General features: G+C 43.4%; 1 protein-coding gene across 3 annotated transcripts in view; it reads left to right on the forward strand.

Moving 5' to 3' along the window:
- Positions 1–1,893, forward strand: part of TDRD1 (tudor domain containing 1) — a 48,299-nt gene extending 46,406 nt beyond the window's left edge. For all 3 annotated transcript variants that reach the window (XM_042908594.1, XM_042908596.1, XM_042908595.1), the window contains exon 26: positions 1,443–1,893. The gene's annotated coding sequence lies outside the window, so the exon portion shown is untranslated. The remainder of the gene's footprint in view (positions 1–1,442) is intronic.
- The last annotated feature ends 4,646 nt before the right edge of the window (positions 1,894–6,539 follow it).

The following is a 6,539-nucleotide window of genomic DNA, read 5'->3' on the forward strand; positions in this document are numbered from 1 at the left end:
AGGATATTGAGGGTGCTAACCCGCACGAGATGAAAGTTCTATTTTCTCTTGTTTCTACATTGAAGACATTGTTTAAAAAAAAAAAAACAAAAACAAGATGTGATTTAAAGACTAGTAGTTGAACTAGCTTTTCCTTTACTGTGGAATAAATACGTATTTTTATCTACATTTTGAATATAGTATAATGCCTTATGTATTATTTAAAAAGCACTTGAACATCTAGTCGCATACGTAATCATTACAGTAGTCCTGGAAAGAGAGTAAGACCCCACTTTATAGATGAGGCCAAGGCTCAAAGAGGTTAAATGGCTGCACTGGATACACACAAAACCAGGTCTTAGGCTCAAAGCTGAACCCTCTCTGCTGCTCCTTGCTGCTTACTGTCTGCTGTGCTGCAGTGTCCTTAGATTTAGTCAGTTTTGAAGGACGTGAGACTGAGGAGTTATATTAGAAGAAATTACAGGATACCCCGGGTGGCTCAGTTGATTAAGTGTCTGATTATAGGTTTCGGCTCAGGTCATGATTTCCCGGTTCGTGAGTTCAAGCCCTGCGTCGGGCTCTGTGCTGACAGCACGGAGCCTGCTTGTGATTCTCTCTCCCTCTCCTTCCCTCCCTCTCTCCCTCCCTCTCTCCCTCCCTCCCTCCCTCCCTCTCTCTCTCTCTCTCTCTATCTCTATCTCTATCTCTGTCCTTCCCATGCACGTGTTCTCTCTGTCTCTCAAAATGAATGGATAAACCGAAACAAAAAAAGAAAAAATTACATACATGATTGCTTAAGCATACTTCATTGTGGTGGAAGTATAGTTGAATATTCACTCTTTTTTTTTTTTAATTTTTTTTAACGTTTATTTATTTTTGAGACAGAGAGCATGAACGGGGGAGGGTCAGAGAGAGGGAGACACAGAATCTGAAACAGGCTCCAGGCTCTAAGCTGTCAGCACAGAGCCCGACGCGGGGCTCGAACTCACGGACTGTGAGATCATGACCTGAGCCGAAGCCGGCCGCTCAACTGACTGAGCCACCCAGGTGCCCCGAATATTCACTCTTTTAAAATGTTTTTCCTAGATACAGAGAAAATGTGTTTAAAATTGAAGTGTTTAGTCTTTATTGGAGAAATTTTTAAATAACTGTAAAATCGCCCAACTAGGAATGCCGTGGCGATAGGAACCGAAGACTGTCCTCTGTGGCTCAGACGTGATAAATAAGTGCTTCAGCACACAAGTCACTGTAACATTCTGTATCGGAAGGGGAGTGCACACAGCTGTGTTTCGCTTTGGTCCAGGGCGGTCCAAACCACGGCAGCTCGTGCACAATGCTGTGGCGGTGCATTTCTGCAACAGATCCGACTTGAATGTACACTTTGGTTTGCTTGCACTTTAGAAATTAAGCAGAGTGATTGAGTCTCTAATAAGGCATATTGAGAGTTGATTTTTCTCTTTCAGAAGCAGTCTGTCCTGGAGATACACGCTTACCAGAAAGGAAACAACGAAGGCTAGACTTAGAGGCAGCACGGCACCCCGCGTGTTCATCGCGAATGTTGTCTTCTGTGCCTCCGTTTCTGTTTGCTTTGCCGCTCTTCTGTTGGGTTGGGGAGTTGTGTTTTTTTCCCTCTAAGTTCTTCCTCCCAAATAAGTCTGGCGTGGAAGTTTCATACCACATTCATGGGGATATCGGGAAGAGATACATAGGGATTTTCTACTGTGAATACAAATTTTTAGGACTTAAAGGTAACAGTGAAGAAAATATGGCTTCATATTACTAGCACATAAATCTAGTTGATAGATGCATGAGTTTCTTTGGATTTTTCTGTATGTTTGAAATACTTGGTAATAAAACATGCCTTGCTCTGTCGTCATCTGCCTCTTCCACTTAATAAATGTTCCTTGGCTTGTTGTTGCTTCGGTCCTGGCTCTTCTTTTCCTGTCCACTCTTGAGATCGTGAGCTGCTGTCTCCATCCCAACTCGGATCTCTTTTCCTGTGGCCTTTTGGGCTCAGAGTCTATCCTCAGGCTCTCAACCGCTCCTCAGCTGCGGAAGGGACTTTCTCTTTCTGCTTCTACAGAACATCCATACCCTTCCAAATCTGCAGCCATCTAGACTTCGTTGTAGGTAGAATTTACATTTTCTGAAATACAAATGCAGTTAAGTTAAAAATTAGAGTATGCATTTTTCTTGAAGCACATAAAGGAATCTTAGTTGCTCCTAAAACATGTGCAGAATTATGGGCCAGCTGACTTTCCTGCCAGCCTGTAAGTTTCTGTTGGGAAATTTTCTATGATTTAGTAATTTAGTATCAGACTCCTGTCCAAGAAGAGGTTACCAACTCAAAGAATGTTTTTTGGGTTTTTTGGGTTTTGGGTTTTTGGTTTTTGTTTTTTTTGTTTTTTTTTTGCTTTTACTGGTAATGTATGTCAGCCAGATTAAATGGAATTTTTCTTCATGTAACAAGTTCAAATATTGATGTGCCTTTTTTTTAAAGTTTATTCTGAGAGGGAGAGGGGGAGAGAGAACCCCAAGCAGGCTCTGCTTTGTGAGTGCAGAGCCCAGTGTGGGGCTCGAACTCACAAACGACAAGATCATGACCTGGGCTGAAGTCAGATGCTTAAACAACTGAGCCCTTGTGCTTTTCTTAGATAAAAATATATGCTGCTTTGCTCAAAATCCTTTCACTTTTCAGCCTTGTGCTCTTATGGTCACTATTTTGCTAAGTTCTTTTTCTGATTTGTACATGTTTGGAGCCTTGGATGCTTAGTTCCTTCTCAGTCAATTCTAGCCACAGAATACACATAAAAATTATGGAATCACAAAGTTGACCTTTTCATTGTGGAAAAGTAGAGAAGCAAGTCAGAACATTAAAAAGGTCTGAAAGTTTCAGATTCTGTGGTTTTACATGGTGCTGGAAATTTGAATACAAAGAGTAAATGGAGTTTAATATGAGGATTCAGCTATTAGTCTCTTTTGGGGAACAAGACAGTCTATGGAAGTAGTTTCACAATTGGAGATCTGGATTCATTTTACATGATACTATACTGGACCTACTTTATTTTTTTTTTAATTTTATTTATATCCAAGCTAGTTAACATGTAGCATAGTAATGGTTTCAGGAGAATTTAGTGGTTCATCATTTACATATAACACCCAGTGCACGTCCCAACAAGTGCCCTCCTTTATGCCCATCCCCCCACCGAGCACCCCTCCAGCACCCCTCAGTTCTCTGTACTTGAGTCTCTTATGCCTTGCCTCCCTTTGTTTTTCTTATTTTTCCTTCCATTTCCCTGTGTCATCTGTTTCTTAAATTCCACATGAGTGAAATCAGATATTTATCTTTCTCTGACTTATTTTGCTTAGCATTATACACTCTAGTTCCATCCACGTTGTTGCAAATGGCAGGATTGCATTCTTTTTGATCAGCGAGCAATATTCCTGTGTGTGTGTGTGTGTGTGTGTGTGTGTGTGTGTGTGTGTGTGTGTGTGTGTAATCTATATACCACATCTTCTTTATCCATTCATCAGTCTATGGACATTTGGGCTCTTGCCATAATTTGGCTATCGCTGATAGTGCTGTGTAAACATTGGAGTGAATTTGCCCCTTTGAATCAGCATTCTTGTATCCTTTGGATAAATTCCTAGTGCAATTGCTGGGTCTAGCAATAGCTAGCAATAGCAATAGCTCTATCTTTAATGGACCTACTTTAACATTATTAATTCACATTCAAGTATATACTGACCTCCATTTACATTCCTGAGATTGAAATAAATGCTGTGTTGTTTATTCATCAGCACCATGTGTGGTCTATCACATCTGGTGTTCAGTTTCCCTCAAAATATGTACTTCAGTTAGATAAGCACAAAATTGCTGAAACCATGTAACCAAACAAATTATTCCTTGGCAGAGGACATGTAAATATTGTGAGGAAAGTGTGTCTGTGGAGGTATATTTGATACGCCTTTTCTTTTGGTAGAATTCTTTTGTTGGGGCAACTAGAAATGTAAAAGTCTCAAAACTGAGTGAAGGTGATTACTTTTCTGAACTTGAGCTCTCTTACTAGATAGTAAATGCTCCAGAAAACCAATAGGTGAGGATCCTTATCTGTAGGGCCCCAAATAGCCAGATTCCAGGAGAGGAATTAAGTAAATGTGAGGCTTAATGCTGGGAGGCTGCTAGCCCGGAGCAGTAGACCCTTAGTGTAACCAGTGGGCTCACCACTGACACAACTACTGCCCGGACTTGGTAAATTGAGCCCTTTGGGGGGTGGCCAGAGAGGAACGCCTGGGCTATTCACCAGCTGCCGGTGGACCTGTAGCTGGCCATGTGCCCAAGCAGTGTGTACTCATTAAGCACACAGGATTCTCAAGGATGGTTTTTGCTTTGTTTTTCCAGATAAAAGGAATTGGAGGGGAGCCTGTGGTTCCACACAGTTAAGAGTTGTAGGTTGATTTTGCTTGCTGGATTAAAGTGAAGTTCAGTTACAAGTAAGACTACTGCCCACCTGCACAGGCTGGGAGCGGTAGAGGCTCACCCAGAGAACGGACACATTTTTCTGCAGCCCTGAATGTTCGTTGGTCAAGTTCCTGCTTAGACACTGCAGTCCATCTTCCCTGGGAAGATTCTCTAACCTTGGCAATAGCTTTCAGATAACCCAGAATTGGTTTCATTGAAGGCTTTAGCTGCCCAGCCTTGGCCATTTTCCTGTGCTTCTCTTTTTACCTTGAGACTCTGAGGTGATGCCATTTTTGAAACCTTGTAGTGATAGGAAGCCTTCCAGGAAGTGAGACAGACCGTGGGGCTAATTCTAAGAAGCCCATCCCTAAGGGTGTGCCCAGATTCCTCTCGAAATGCATTCAGTGAACACATAAGGCATTCGTGTGTGAAACGGGAGATACAAAATTTGGAAGTCCTGGCAGTTTGAAGGAGGAGAGTGCTTACGCAGTCTTGGGTGTGGGTCGCATGACTGACGTTACCCAGGCCCTTGCCTTTGGAGACATAATGTGTTTCCTTGATTGAGCCAGAAAGCATCACGTTTCCCAGAAACAAATCCAGTAGCCTTGTGTGTAATTCTCACTGTCTTAATGGAGTTGGGTTGTATGTTTTAAACCTTAGAGCCATTGGTGTCTACCCCAAGCCCAAGGGTCTCCAGCTTTGAGATGCAGTATTTCTGTTCCTCATGTCCTGCCAACACTACTTTGTTCTCTCTTCTTGCCCTCCGCGCCATGGTTTTGTTGCCTGTGGAGCACTGCAGAATCAGGCCCTTTATTTCTTCTGGGATGATTTCTTGGCCATTGAATACGCACTGTTTCCTGATCTTGCACTTCTCGAGAGGGTTTTGGGAAGTCCATGTTGGTGGCTCTGTAACCTATTTTCCTTTGGGGCTTTTCATACGTGTTTCACCTTGCTTTCATCATTCGGGGGTCCAAATAATGGGAGCGGGTGCAAAAAACTGGGGGCTTCCCCAGATCTGAGAACGGTTGTACTCCTGAACCTTTCATTTCATAGGCCAGAAAACTGAGCAGTCAAAAATGAAGCATCTTTTCTCTGTCACAAGTCCAGTAGGTAGGGGAGCTGAATGGGGAATCCCAGAGTTCCCTCATTTCCAAAGCAGTGGTCATTCCACACTGGGTGTCTCCCACTCTGTGTCACTGGTCCCCTGTTGTCTCTGCGTGAAATGCACAGTCGCCTCCATGCCTTGTGTGTTCACCACCGAGACCTGCTGTAGGGGCAATTCACATTTTCAAGGGGCACTTACTGTGTAGAGTTAGCAAGCATTGGGGCTGCAACGATGAGCAAGGCAAGTCCTTGGAAACAAGGGGCTCACAGACTCTTTGGGATGATGGTCCTTCAAAGTGACTTGAAATTTTCCACAGATGTTCATAAAGGAGGAGTTGCCCAGCTTTTTGTGTAAAAAACCTCCAGCCCTGCTAGTCTCCCACTCACCACTCTCCGTAGCCTGGGCCACTTGCATTTGCCTCCCTCCCCCCGCCACCATGCACATCTGATAGATCTGATAGGCATCTGGGACAGACTGACTTATACTTTGATGTGAAGGAGTTTGAAAGAACTTGTATCTCCACCAGTATTTATAGTTGTAGCCTTTTACTTCTTGATCGTGGAATGAACATGTGAACTCCCCCCACCGACCCCCCCCCCCCCCCCGCAGTTAAAGCCGCCAAACTGTCAGGAACATCCAGAATTGAAATTTGACTTCTCACAACGTAAACTGATTAGCCAAAGGTGTGCTGGTAGATGCCAGCTTAGCAACGAATCTCACCAAGTCGGGGAGAGGGCCGTCAGCTGTTAAATTTCCACTTTTGCCAGGACGTGGTCTGCCCTTCTCAAACCTCTGTTCTGTCTGGAGAGACACAGGCCACTCACCACAGGTGGCTACTGGACACTTAAAATGTGGCCAGACCAAATTGAGATGTGCTATAAATGTGTAAGACACAATTTTGAAGACAGCATAAAATATCTCTATTTTACATTGATTACACAAGATATTTGGGATCTACTGGGCTAATACTAAGCTCACCTGTTTCTTTCCACT

This window comes from Panthera leo, chromosome D2 (genome assembly GCF_018350215.1).
Source record: "Panthera leo isolate Ple1 chromosome D2, P.leo_Ple1_pat1.1, whole genome shotgun sequence".
NCBI classification, from domain to species: Eukaryota; Metazoa; Chordata; class Mammalia; order Carnivora; family Felidae; genus Panthera; species Panthera leo.